The following is a 14,317-nucleotide window of genomic DNA, read 5'->3' on the forward strand; positions in this document are numbered from 1 at the left end:
CATTAAACTTTTGAAGGTATTATTTTGACATGACAAGGAAATTAATACCTCACCCCACATCCTTCTTTCAGATGAGTTTCTATTCCTTACTGTAATCAGTGATCATGACACAAGTCCAGTTCACTACCAGCCTGTGACAATCTCTATTGTCATTGAAAGTCATATCATGATCAGCTTCCCCAGATTTGGTGATTCCTTCCTGTAATGTTTGGACTAATCTATGCACTACCCCAAAGCACTTACCAACACCTCAAAAGTGTGTCTATAGAAACTCATCTGAAATGTCTTGTCATGTCAAAATAATACCTTCAAAAGTTGCTGTACTACTTTGCAGATGTTCAGCCAATAGGTCCAAACTACTCAATGTACCTTGTTCTTTATTTTTTATGTAATATGTTTACATTTGAGAGTTTTACAGTTCGAATTTTCTTAACCGTCTATAGCTGGCATTATTGTAATTTCATCCAAGTAAGTTTTAGAGTTGAAAGAGTTTATCAGAATCTCAAAGGCAACATCCAAGTCCCAAACGTTTGTTTCTCGAGGAACAATAGGAGGCAATGGGCATAAATGCCACTCTGCTCTGACTGCTTCCATTGCTTGTAGGCAGTGGTAGAGTTAGTGTTCTCAGTACAGAGTACAAGGCGATATACCAGGAGCCATAAAAGCAACACAGAAGCGTTATTATTAACATATGCAGAATATGAACTTATACAGAATATGAACTGGTCAATTACACAACTAGAGTGAATAAAGACACAATAATTGATTAATAAAATAACTATTCACCATTAGCTGGACTCAGTTCCGTTTCACTTGAATGAATCGCTTGGGAGTCAGCAGCAGCAGACCATCGATCTTGTATGCTGAGAGTGGGACTGTATCCTTGAGACCTTGTAGGCAGTAGTATACTGCCCTGTCAAGGGCTAACCGCAGTAACTTGAAAAAAGTAAAAATTTAGTTATGAGTGAAATTGACCTTGTCAATAAATGTTTTATCTTGTGACCAAGTTTCAGATGTTAATGTCGCTCAGTTTTGGAGATATGGGGTTTTAAAAACTGCAGTAACTACAAAATCACACTCAAAACCCAGGCAGACCGCAGTAACTTCCAAACAGTGAAAAATGGCTTTAAAGTGTTTTGACTTGCCATCCAAAATGTGTTATAGGTAAATAGATGATAGTACCCAGATTTAACATGTATTAATGAAGTAATCTTTAGGCATACAAAAATATGACATAATTATTTTAATTAACCCCAAAAAAGCAGATATTGCACTCTGCTGCACGATTTCCTTAAATAATTATACAGGTAATGTACAGGCAAAGTGCAGTAACTTCAAATACAATGTTGTTTTCCCTCCAGCTTTCATAACTTAACCTAGCCATTTTGAAAATGAAATTTAATACCTGAATATATTGGAATGATGATGATCCAAATAAAATGGCTAGGTGAAGTTATGAAAGCTGGAGGGAAAACAACATTGCATTTGAAGTTACTGCACTTTGCCTGTACATTACCTGTATAATTATTTAAGGAAATCGTGCAGCAGAGTGCAGTATCTGCTTTTTTGGGGTTAATTAAAATAACTACGTCATATTTTTGTATGCCTAAAGATTACTTCATTAATACATGTTAAATCTGGGTACTATCATCTATCTACCTATAACACATTTTGGATGGCAAGTCAAAAAACTTTAAAGCCATTTTTCTCAGTTTCACTGTTTGGAAGTTACTGCGGTCTGCCTTGACAGGGCAGTATAGTTAGTGTACTGTATAGTGTTCTTAGTACAGAGTACTGTAGTGTTCTAGTTATCATTCTGCAAACATAGCCTGCTCTAAATGACGGATGGTGCCTCTGACATTCTGACTAACTCTTTCAATGAAAACACCATCTTGTTCCATGATACATCATGGAGCAAATACATGCAGCTGCATTTCCATATGTAGGTATGTGCACTATTAACAGTATTGCCAGCTGTATAGCATGTAATGTGGATTGGTATTTTGGTTCCACATTGGCAGGACCCAATATACAGCACAACGTTTGTGAATTTTACATGTGCCAAGCGGATTGACAATTTTCAGATAATCTATACATTTTATTCTGTACTGTACATAGATACACTGTGTTATCCCAACGGTCACAATAGTTGCCGTCAACATGTTTGCTCATTCTATGACCACACTATACAAATTTGAGTAATTCAGCCAGGATGTAAATGGCTCTGGTCATGTGCACTGCACATATTGAGACCCTTTATTATTTCAATATTTGCTGGAAATACATTGATACATCATTCAGTAACATTTTCAGAGCCTTATAACAAACATTATTACACTATTGTGACCAGAGGGATTAAATGTGTAATATACATTACATTGTATGTACATGTTATAACATGCATGTATTTATTTTCTATATATATTTTCTATATATATATATTTTCAATTTTAACATTGCCATAATGTTGGAGAGGGCAACACAATGTTTTTGTAAGATAAATAGATGTATACTCTTTGAATAGAAATAAATATAAAGAATTTGAAGTTGTAACACAATGTTTTTGTAAAATAAATAGTTTCGATGAAGAACAAAACCTCCTAAATGCATACAAAAAAAGGGGAAAACTTCATATCTGCACTTTGCAAGGCACTAATACCTGGTCGGTATTGTTAACATATATAGTCCAAAAACAGTGTACGGTGTTTACAGTGTTATTGTACATTGCTAACATACAGATTATATATGTATACTCTTTGAATAGAAAAAAATAAAAGAGTTGTTTGAAGTTGATATAATGTGCTTGTGTAGTTATTTTTCTGTTAACTTATTCACATGGATTTTAAAACTGAACCTTAAGTTATAGTAACTGCAAATATTTGAGTTGATTAACTTAAAAATTTGAGTTGATTAACTTAAAAGAAATGAGGCATGGGATGGCCTCAATGTCTTTGAGTTCTGTTAACTTAATCACATGGATTTAAGGTTGAACCTTAAGTCACAGTAACTGAACATATTTGAGTTGCCTCCACTTGAGAACCTTAAGTCACAGTAACTGAACATATTTGAACTGCCTTAACTGAGAACTGTAAGTCACAGTAACTGAACATATTTGAGTTGACACCACTTGAGAACCTTAAGTCACAGTAACTGAACATATTTGAACTGCCTTAACTGAGAACTGTAAGTCACAGTAACTGAACATATTTGAGTTGACACCACTTGAGAACCTTAAGTCACAGTAACTGAATATATTTGAATTGCCTTAACTGAGAACTGTAAGTCACAGTAACTGAACATATTTGAGGTGACTCCACTAGAGAACCTTAAGTCACAGTAACTGAACATATTTGAACTGCCTTAACTGAGAACTGTAAGTCACAGTAACTGAACATATTTGAGTTGACACCACTTGAGAACCTTAAGTCACAGTAACTGAACATATTTGAACTGCCTTAACTGAGAACTGTAAGTCACAGTAACTGAACATATTTGAGTTGACACCACTTGAGAACCTTAAGTCACAGTAATTGAATATATTTGAATTGCCTTAACTGAGAACTGTAAGTCACAGTAACTGAACATATTTGAGTTGACACCACTTGAGAACCTTAAGTCACAGTAACTGAATATATTTGAATTGCCTTAACTGAGAACTGTAAGTCACAGTAACTGAACATATTTGAGTTGACACCACTTGAGAACCTTAAGTCACAGTAACTGAATATATTTGAATTGCCTTAACTGAGAACTGTAAGTCACAGTAACTGAACATATTTGAGTTGACTCCACTTGAGAACTGTAAGTCAGAGTAACTGACCATATTTGATTTGACTTAACTGAGAACCTTAAGTCACAGTAACAGACCATATTTGAGTTGCCTTAACTGAGAATTGTAAGTCTTAGCCAACTGAAAACATTTGAGTTTATCAACTTAAAAAAATTGAGGCATGGGATGGCCTCCATTTTTTTAAGTTCTGGAAACTTATTCGGGTTTACAGTGTGGCCAAATATTGTTGTGTGTCAATGTTTGTTTACTGTTGTTGTAAATGTCACTACTAACCACCAGTGTTTAGATACCAGGAAAATAATAAGTATATGAATATACTGGGCAGAAAGGGTAAAAAGATCGCTTTGATCACACAATCTTTTTATCAAAACTGTTAAGTAATCGGCACAACACTGCTGAAATTGGGAACAAAAGATATATATATAAATATATAAATAATAATAAATAAATAAATAAATAAATAAATAAATAAATAAATAAATAAATAAATAAATAAATAAATAGATAAATATGGGAAAAGCCAATATCAAAACCAAAGAGCCTAGGGTATTAAAAGGACCAGCAAAGGACATGGAATGCCACCATGGGCCGGAGGTTTTGAAACAATTAGAACAGTGGGAGAAGCTGGGATTTCCAGAAAATGGGAGTTTTAGTGAAAACCAGATTACAAAACTAAAGTCACAATTAGAAGCCCCTGAGGCCAAAGTAAAAAAAAATCTAAGAAGCACAGGTGGGTGGCAGATTGGAAATCTTTTGGGATATGGGAAAAAGAGGCCATATCCAGGCGCCACAAGCAAAAAAAAGGTGCAGATACTCCAAGGAATATGGAGGGGCAGTTTCCTAAAATAGATCCGGATTTAGATTGTCCTGTTATGGCATCCGCACCACCCCCAGACTGTAACGAAATAAAAACACCCACATGGCTGGAACCCCCCTACGACGAATATTTTAAGACTCCCATAGGGCCAAGGACTCCCACTTATTCTGGAAGTCCTGGGACTCCTACAAATCAAAGCACACCGGTGGCCCGGGGCACAAGGCTCCAGGAAACAAAAAAAAACAGGAAGAAATAAGGGGTTGGGCACCCTACACAGGGGAAGACGTTCCACAGCTACCCATGATTGAATGTCCAAACCCAAGCCCCGGAGAAGAGCATCAGGCTACTATGCTCGTGTATAGACCATTCAAAATAAGCGAAATGCTGCAGGCTATGGGCGCAGACCTCCCCGACCCAAGTGTAAAAGGGGGTTTAGCTTTTACCGAAGCTATACAGATTCTGATTGAACATCACAAACCGAACTATGCGGAAATAAGTTCGATCCTGGGAAGAGTTTTAAAACTAAAATGGCCAAGAGTAAGGGGGGGGTTTCCTGCACAACAAGACTGGGCAGATCACAATGATTACCGGGCCCCCATAGAAGCGTTAAAGATACGGATCAACCAGGCGTTTCCCCTCCGTTTAAACTGGGGAAGGGTAAAGGCTTGTAAACAACTAGAAAATGAAACCACAGGGGAGTTTTTGGATAGACTATGTGCGATATATGCCGATCACAGTGGAATGACTATGCCTCCAGCTGGCATTCGAGGGAACACGGAAGATTCACCATATGAACAGCAATTAAAAAACTGTTTCCTGGAAGGACTGAAAATAGAGATCAGTAGAGCAGCTCGGATGTCTTGCATAGGGTGTGACACGGCAAGATTAGATGAATTACTGAGGCATGCCAATCACACAGAGCAGTTAGTAAGCCAAAACCAGAGAAACGACGCCAGGCGACAGAAAGAGGTAATAAATCAGTTACAGCTGGCCCAGCTGCAGGCATTTGAGCGCCCAAATGGCCGACCAAAGGGTCTAAAGGGACCAGAATACCCCAGAAACGGGTTCTTTAAGCCTCCACAAAATAAAACAGAGAGGGAAGGTGGACGCCCGGGAAACAGGGGTGTGTGTCATAATTGTGGAAAAGAAGGACACTGGCAAAGAGAGTGTCCTAAGGCCAGAAGAAGAGACGGGAATAGATGGGGAGGGCCCCCGGAATGGAGGGTGACTGTGCAGAACCCGATGGGAAGGGGGAGGGGATCTTACTGACAGGACATGGGGACGGACATCACCTTAAAATTTTGCAAAAATAGCCATAGGGAAAATAAGGGTAAACAATTAGATATACCCAAGAGTGATATAGAAATCAGACCTGAAAAATTCCTTTTGCCAAAATTTAACTTAAATGGAGACCTACCAATGATAGAACTACAAGTAGACGGATATGATATTCCCTTCATGGTAGACTCAGGGGCCACATATTCGGTAATAACTACGAAAAGTTTTCCTACAAAACCAGGACTAAGTGGGAAAACAGTTACCACAGTGGGAGCGGGAGGTATGGAAACTGAGGAGAGTTTCACTGCTCCCTTGTGGGTAATTGATAAAAGGGGGGGAAATGGAAGACCTTTTAAAAAGGAACATTCATTCCTATACTCCCCCACATGTCCTGTCAACTTATGTGGGCGGGATCTTATGTGTGCCTTTAATATCTCCATATTGAGTGACAGCTCAAAATTGACAATAATTAGGACAGATGAGCCAGAGGTATATAATATGATAAAATATGGGGTAGCAAAACCTATATATTATTATTCATGGGATCTATCAACACAGGGTCCTGATTCAATATCTGAACAATTAGTTAAAAAACGTTAAGACTTGGTGGGAATTTGGAGGTGATGTCATGTCCCCACCAGAATTACATGTCACAGCGAAAGCTGTGACAAAACCCGACCCCCAGTTTGAGGAAGAATGGTTCAAAAACCAATTTTCTCTGCTAAAAGGAAAATACATATACGTTTCAAAAAAATTCTGTGCATTATCTGTACAACTGCCTGAAACAGAATATACACTTTGTTCTGTTCCAGGCAGCATAGCTCACGTTTCAATCTGTAAAGCAAAAGATAAGACGTGGCAGGGAGTAGGACCATGGCTGGCACTATGTGAAGCCGTTACTGATTGGCAACCTTCCTCAAAGGGAGCCAAATATTCCAGAACTATGGAGGTTTTCAAAATCTCCTATCCCCAGATATTCATGGGAACGCACCGGATTCATGTAGTGCCACCAGAAAAAATCCATACAGGGAAATATCTCCAAATGACACAAGGATTGCCTAAAATATTGGAAGAGGTACCAAGCGGCCTGTGGGCAAAAGATAAATATGACGTAGGCTTAATAAAAGGAGACACTCCCCTGGTGGTGCAACCGAAAGGTTCATATAGGCCCTGTAAGGCCCAATACTCCCTCCGGCCGGACACTGAGGCAGGCATTACTCCAGTATTTGAATCTTTACTTGCAAGAGGAATCATTGTGCCTTGTGAAACATCACCTTGTAATTCACCCATTCTGCCAGTAAAAAAAGCAGATGGAGAATCTTGGAGATTTGTACAAGACTTAAGGGCAGTAAATGAGGCCGTCCACCAGAGGGCACCAGTGGTTCCAAATCCAACCACAATACTTTCACAGCTTCCTGCTGGGTCAAAGTATTTCATAGTAATAGATCTGGCTAATGATTTTTTCAGTCTGCCTGTAGAGGAGGAGTCACAGTATTGGTTTGCCTTCACCTTCAAGGGCAGGCGTTACACATGGAAGCGTACACCCCAGGGATATGCCAGCTCACCGGCATGTTATAGTTTTGCATTAGAAGAAAGCTTGAGGGGATTCCGTTTCCCAGGAGGAAGTCACATGCTGGCTTATGTAGATGATATCTTGATCGCTTCAAAAGATAAGCATGTTTGTAAAAACAGACACCATAGCGCTACTAAAATACTTGTACGAACAGGGCCATAAGGCGAGCAAAGAAAAACTCCAGTTCGCACAAGAAAGAGTTAGATACCTAGGACACGACATCTCCGCTGAGGGAAAAACAATAGGGCAGGAGAGGATAGAAGCAATATTGAAAATACCAAGGCCCATATCCAAAAAGCAGTTAATGAGTTTTCTGGGGTGCACAGGCTATGTCCGCAGCTGGATAGTCGACTATGCAAAATTAGCTCAACCACTCCAGGATTTAGCACATACCAACAGCCTATTACCAAGGGACCCGGTACCTTGGTCAGAGGAAACCAAGCTAAATTTTGAAATACTAAAGAAGACACTCACAGCTGCCCCTACTTTAGGCCTACCAGATATGGAAAAACCCTTTACATTAACTGTGGATGAAAAGAACGGGTTTATGTCTGCTGTCCTACTACAGGAACATGGCGGCAAACTCCGACCAGTAGCGTACTACTCTCATCGATTAGATGCGGTAGCTCGTGCTTTGCCACTATGTTTAAGGGCAGTATCAGCTGCCTCAGCAGCAATAACAGCCTCAGCTGCTCTAGTGGCCTACCGGCAACTAACAGTTTTGGTTCCCCATGCAGTGGCAACAATATTGTTGGAACAGAAAACCTCCCACCTATCCTCAGCAAGATATCTACACCATCAACACATTCTTTCTATGCCCCATGTAACAGTAAAAAGGTGTACAGTTCTAAACCCTGCCACCCTTTTACCTACAGAGGATGACGGGGAACCACATGATTGTCTGATAGCGATCGAAGAAGCTACCACCCCAAGGCCTGATCTACAGGACACTCCCCTCGAGATTTCAGATCTAGTTTTATTTGTAGACGGATCGGCCTCACGGAATAGGGAAAACGGTGCTCCAGAAGAAGGATATGCAGTCACCACACAATATGCAGTATTAGAGTCTGCTAAACTTCCGGGACATTTGTCAGCACAACAGGCTGAGCTTTTTGCATTAACCAGAGCATGTATATTGGCCACTGAGAAATCAGTAACAATTCAGACAGATAGTAGGTATGCTTTTGGCGTGGTGCACGATTTCGGAACATTATGGAAATTACGGGGATTCATGAAATCAGATGGCGTACCAATATTAAATAGTGAAAATGTCAGGAATCTGCTGGAGGCCATAATGCTACCAAGAGAGATTGCAGTCTGTAAATGTGCAGCACATACGAAAGAAACAGAGCCGGTCTCCCTGGGAAATAAACAGGCAGATATGGCAGCAAAGGAAGCAGCAATAAACCCTGCCTCATACACCGTTCCTATGCTGCCACAGCTTACGCCCACTGCGTCACTAGCAGACCTCCTCACTTTCCAGAAAAATGCACCTGTAGTATAATCCTATAGAATCCTAACAATATTGTACAGTACAAGGAGGTCGCTAAACTGGAGGAGGAAAGAAGGGTCATATGTGATAGAATTTGGTCTCCTCCTCTGACTTAGTCAGATGAGAAATAAACGTGTATAGCCAGACAACCAGAACTCTATTTCAACTCAACTGATTTATTTGTCACAGGGCCAAGAGTGAATAAAAGGTTGCTTTTCACATACAAGGATTATCAGAATACATTAACATGTCTGTTTTGTACAAAGAATCAACAAGGTTTGCATCTCAAAACCCCAACATACATACAACAGTCATTGTCAACATCAAATGAACATAGAGAATTTACTGTAAACATTATACATGAGTAAATCTGGTTTACAGATCAGGGATCTGTACATTACTCTAATCTAAACAACAATTGGTGTTTCTCATGAGTTACTCACGTAAAATGCAATCAGCTCACAGTAGTCTCTGGGTGGGAAGCGGTGGAGCCGCAGACCTGGGGTGGGTCTGGGCTCCTGAACTAACACTATGTTCGCTCTTATATACTATAACTTCCCTCCAATCATAACATTCTAGAAGTACATTTTGGTCCAATCATGTGGTCTTCTGTGGGCGGTCTTCTGTGGGGGCTGGCTGCCCCCACATCTGGGCTGTGGCGACGTGATGGGACAGAGAGGGAGGGGGCCTGTCTGTGGCCCCCATCGGTGTGGTCTTTTGCTGAGTACAGAGGGGTTCTGCTGGTGGCCCCCGTCGGTGTGGTTGCTGTGTGAGTCTTCTTTCAGTAAACAGAGGGGGGTTCTTGATGGCCCCCCCTCGGTGTGGCTGCCCAAATCTCCTCTAAATGAATATATAACTTTAACATTCCTTCTATATGGTTACAGATGTCTAATATCATCCAAGTACAGTCAGTGCTTTCTCAGACTGATACCAGACATCCTATGAAACCACACAACCTTTATTCACCAGACTGACACTCTGTCTATCTGTGATAGATATACCAGGATTCCATAACAAGAGTGTAATAACACTTGTTCCTCTGCTATTTAAAGTGAGCCACTGTTTACTGTGGGGTGTGACTTCCCCTGTGGCATTTTATGACCGGCAACTGTTGTTCTCTACTCCAGTCTTACCCCTGAGCGGGGGTTTGTTTGGAATGCACTTTTGGCTAAGCCCTGTTTTTACATTATGGATTCATTTCTTTTATTCACACATATTAGTTATGGAATTCAAGGTCAATATTACCACATTCCCCACTTTGGCAATCACATTGTCATATACTGTATATTGACTTGATTTTCTATACATACTAACCATATAATATAATAACAAAAATCATTTTTTCAAATTTTTCTCAATTTTTCTTTTTTCTCACATTTTTCTTTCATTATTCTTTGGTACATATCATCAATGAGTTTCTTCTTCTCGAGGCTCATTAGCCAGAGGCCCACCTTTTAAACAACAACTTTTAGGCTTGTTGAAAACAATAAAACAATTTAATCTAAACATTACACCTTAAAGTATAATAAAACCCAATTTTTAAAAACCCAATTTTCTTAAGTTACAGAACGTTTGTTTCCACCTTCTTTTATATGATCTGGGAGAGAAAACATAATTAGTATCACAATATTTTCACTTTACATTCATTCTCTGAAATAATCTCTTCTTTCTGCTAATTTTATCTTAAAATAGTACAATCACATTTGCATAATCAATGAATTGCTTCCCATCTATCCTCCCCCCTTTATGACACATATAATGGTCATAACTTTACCACCTCGGTTTCCACAGCCCTGTCTGGTAGAGGAAAGCAGATTTTCAACGAAAATTTTCTTTCACTTCCTATCCTCACTCTGGCCATAACCTCACTCTGACCATAATTGATGTGTATGTTCTTACCTACCCCTGCGTTGTGTCATAATCTATCCGCCCTTTGTTTGTGCGTCCTACCAATCAAATGTGCACAAAACAAAGCCCATCAGTAGCTATTCAGTCATGTCCCTGTCCCCTACAGTCCAATCAAAACTTCATAACTCCACAGAGAACCTTGTCCACACAATCTCAGCTCAGCCCTCAGACCGGCTCCGCCCCCCCAGGCCAGGTCACATGCCCCAGGTCTAGTCATCTATTATCTCATGACAACCCGTCGTCAGACGACTCTTTTAGCGTGGAAATTTCTCCAAGCCACATCTGTTCAGTTATTACAACCTGGCCCCCCTGTATGGGGTTCTGTATAGACGGGGGTCTCCGTGTACAAGAATTCTCTCACCACAATTTGTAATTGACCACCATTGGACTGCAGAGAAGCAGGGAAGATGAAATTCTACGTTACCGTGCCATATATTCTAATGTAATGTATTCCATGCGTCCTCTGAGTTGATCTGCAATCCCCCCTCGACTGAGCTGTTGAAGACAAAAGCACAAATCAAATCCCATTACACAATATGTCAACATACTTTTAAGGGAAGCCATCAAAATCCATATGCAAACGTGGTGGAACTACTTATCTGTCATCGACCTGTTCCAATGCATCTCAGCCTTCAACAGTCCTCTCCCACCAGATCATAAAAAACATTTTGGGAAGAAAAAGAAAAAAAATCAAACAAAGCCACACACTTCAATAAACAAACACCACTCTGTCGTGGCCTCCAGTCTGTGTAATAACCACGCACACCTAACAACATGAAAAAACGCTTTGACCCTTTCAACCTCCTTCCAGTCCACACAATTACAGATCAAAAAACAGAAAAGACACCTAAAAATGTACACTCAAACGCTCATCCACACATACCTTCTTCAACACACAACAGCGGCTCTCAACTTCTAAGACATTTAAAAGAAAGAAACTCGAATGAAAGTAGTGTATCAAAATAACCCCCGCTTGTAAAATAAAACCCAATCCTTTTCCCTCAACCAAATGTCTCACAGCTTATACAACACATTCAAAACTGAACATAAAGTTCTCAGAAACGAAAGAAAAACAAGAACTAATCAAACATCACAATTCAACATCATCCATACATTCTGACCATACCACAGTGGCTGTTAACTTCTAAGACATTCAAAAGAAATAAACCTGAATGAAAGCAGTGCATCAAAACCACCACCGCTTTTAAAATCTCTCTCTATTAAAAAACAAAATACACTCTTTCCTTCAATATCTCACAGCCTCAAGCACCCACTGAAATCAAACGACACTCAGACATGCAGTCACACGCCACTCAATTCATCCTCACACAACCGTTCCATTCAAACATGTCCTTGTGACTTGACACGTCCAAGTTAGCACAGTCTCCCCTACAGGCTCCATTCAAACACATTTCAGTCCACATAAAAAGATTAAAAATAGAAATATATACTGACAAACCATTCAAAAGAAACAAAATCAAACGAAAGTAATTAAATAAAACTCCTTCAAACAACTGACATGAAAACAATCAAACACCTTTCATTCCATATCTCACAGCCTCTCTTCCCAACATATAACACATCTCATAAACAAATACTTTCAACCTCTCTCATACAACTCGTTAATCAACCAACCAACATACAGACACACAATGGTTAGTTTCCCTTCCTGCCTCACTCAGCTTGCCCTTCTCTCAATCTCAGGCTAATTCAATATATTTCACTTAAGACTCCTACCCTTTTCTTCTAAGATGGACTGGAATCCATCTTTAATTCAAACCCACCCATGCATTCCAGTGCACAGGCAGCCTCAAATTATTCCCTCATCAACCAGCTTATCATTCAAAAGTCATAATCCAATTGAACGATCATCTTATTGACTTGTATTGCTCACCCTCCAGCTGTTTCCTGAATTAGCCCCCTCCTGTCACACCTCTCTGTCACTTCCTATGGCCAGCATGCTGCCTTTGATCACGTATCGTCACAACCCCTTTCCCAGTTGTAAAAATAACGCCATCTGTTATCTCACTTTGACTGTTCTCTCCTATCTTCACCAGCTGTGACCTCTCTCCTGTTGCATCTAATCTGCTGCCCCTTCTTGACCCCCCTTGGGCCGTTCCTAAATTGCTTAGTAAAGATGGCCTGGGTCACTCCTGTGAGTTCCGTGCCCTTACCTAAATCGCTTTACCCCATGACCCTCCTGTAACTCAACAAGAGGTTAACCATTACACACACATTCTACCCTGTGGGCAATAAACACATTCCTGCCTGACCCTAACAGCTAAACAGAGAGAAATTACAGACTAACCAGCAAATCATTTAAAATAACTGCAAAAACACAATCCTACATCAAGCAGCATCTAAACAAGTCCCCTGTCCCTAAATTATCCTATTGTGACCCAAGGATTTGCAATCAATCTTAATATAAAACATCAGCCTATGTAAACCAATGGAGTTAAAGATTTAACAATCTAAAACAAGCTACACACGTGCACAACCTAAACAGTTTAATTCAACAGTGTCTTAAAATCTGACATCTTAACATCAATGCATTCTATACAAGCATCCTAATTCAAGCTAAATAATAAGCTCCAGCAAAACACAACATCATTATTCCAAACTTACAATTGTACAAGCTAAACAGATTTAAAAACTACAATTTAACACAACATTGTTCAAGTAATTATTTTACAAACCTAAGCATCACTCATTTCAACATTCCCAGAAGTGGTCTCAAACGTGTTTAAACCAGGTCTGCCCCGAAGGACACCCTGTACACACATGCTTTGTGCACACAGTATTTCCCTTCTTAAACGATAGTCACCCATAACAGCTAGCTTTGTGAACTCTAACTTATTACCGGCAATGTCCATCAAATCTAATCATAAAAACATTAATAGTGGTTAGTTTCAAATACTTCCTTATCCATACACATGTGACAAACTGATCCTACTGCAAGCAACATGTATTTCTAGTGTAGAGCGCTTTCCCAACTCAGCCTGTAGCCTCTCCCAACCCCACTAGGTCAAGACTATACCCTTGTGTAACATATTATTGCCCAGTTCTACAGGTCCAATGTGTATATATATGTTCCTATTATTAATGATACACTCACCCAGAGTAGCTAAGTTTGTGAACCTTAACTAGGTCCAAGCAATGTATCCATTAAATCCTTTGGCCTTGCCTCCTACACCGGACCCCCTCTCACCCAACAGGGATACAGGCCTCCACTTCCAGGCTAAGGTCTCCTCAGGAATGGAAGAAGGCCCCTTTCTTAACCTTCAGGTGCAGTTTAAGGCTGGATCCCTTTCCAGTCTTAGGAGTGACAGTCCAGACTCCTCTGAATTGACACCCCTTACCCCTCTGCTTCCCAGCATTTTCTTTTCAAAAACACTGATCACAGAAGCACAACTCGCCTACTAACCCTGTATCGGCTAGTAAGGTTACTGTGGCCTGACT

This window comes from Notolepis coatsorum (assembly GCF_963971535.1).
Source record: "Notolepis coatsorum genome assembly, chromosome: 12".
NCBI lineage: Eukaryota > Metazoa > Chordata > Actinopteri > Aulopiformes > Paralepididae > Notolepis > Notolepis coatsorum.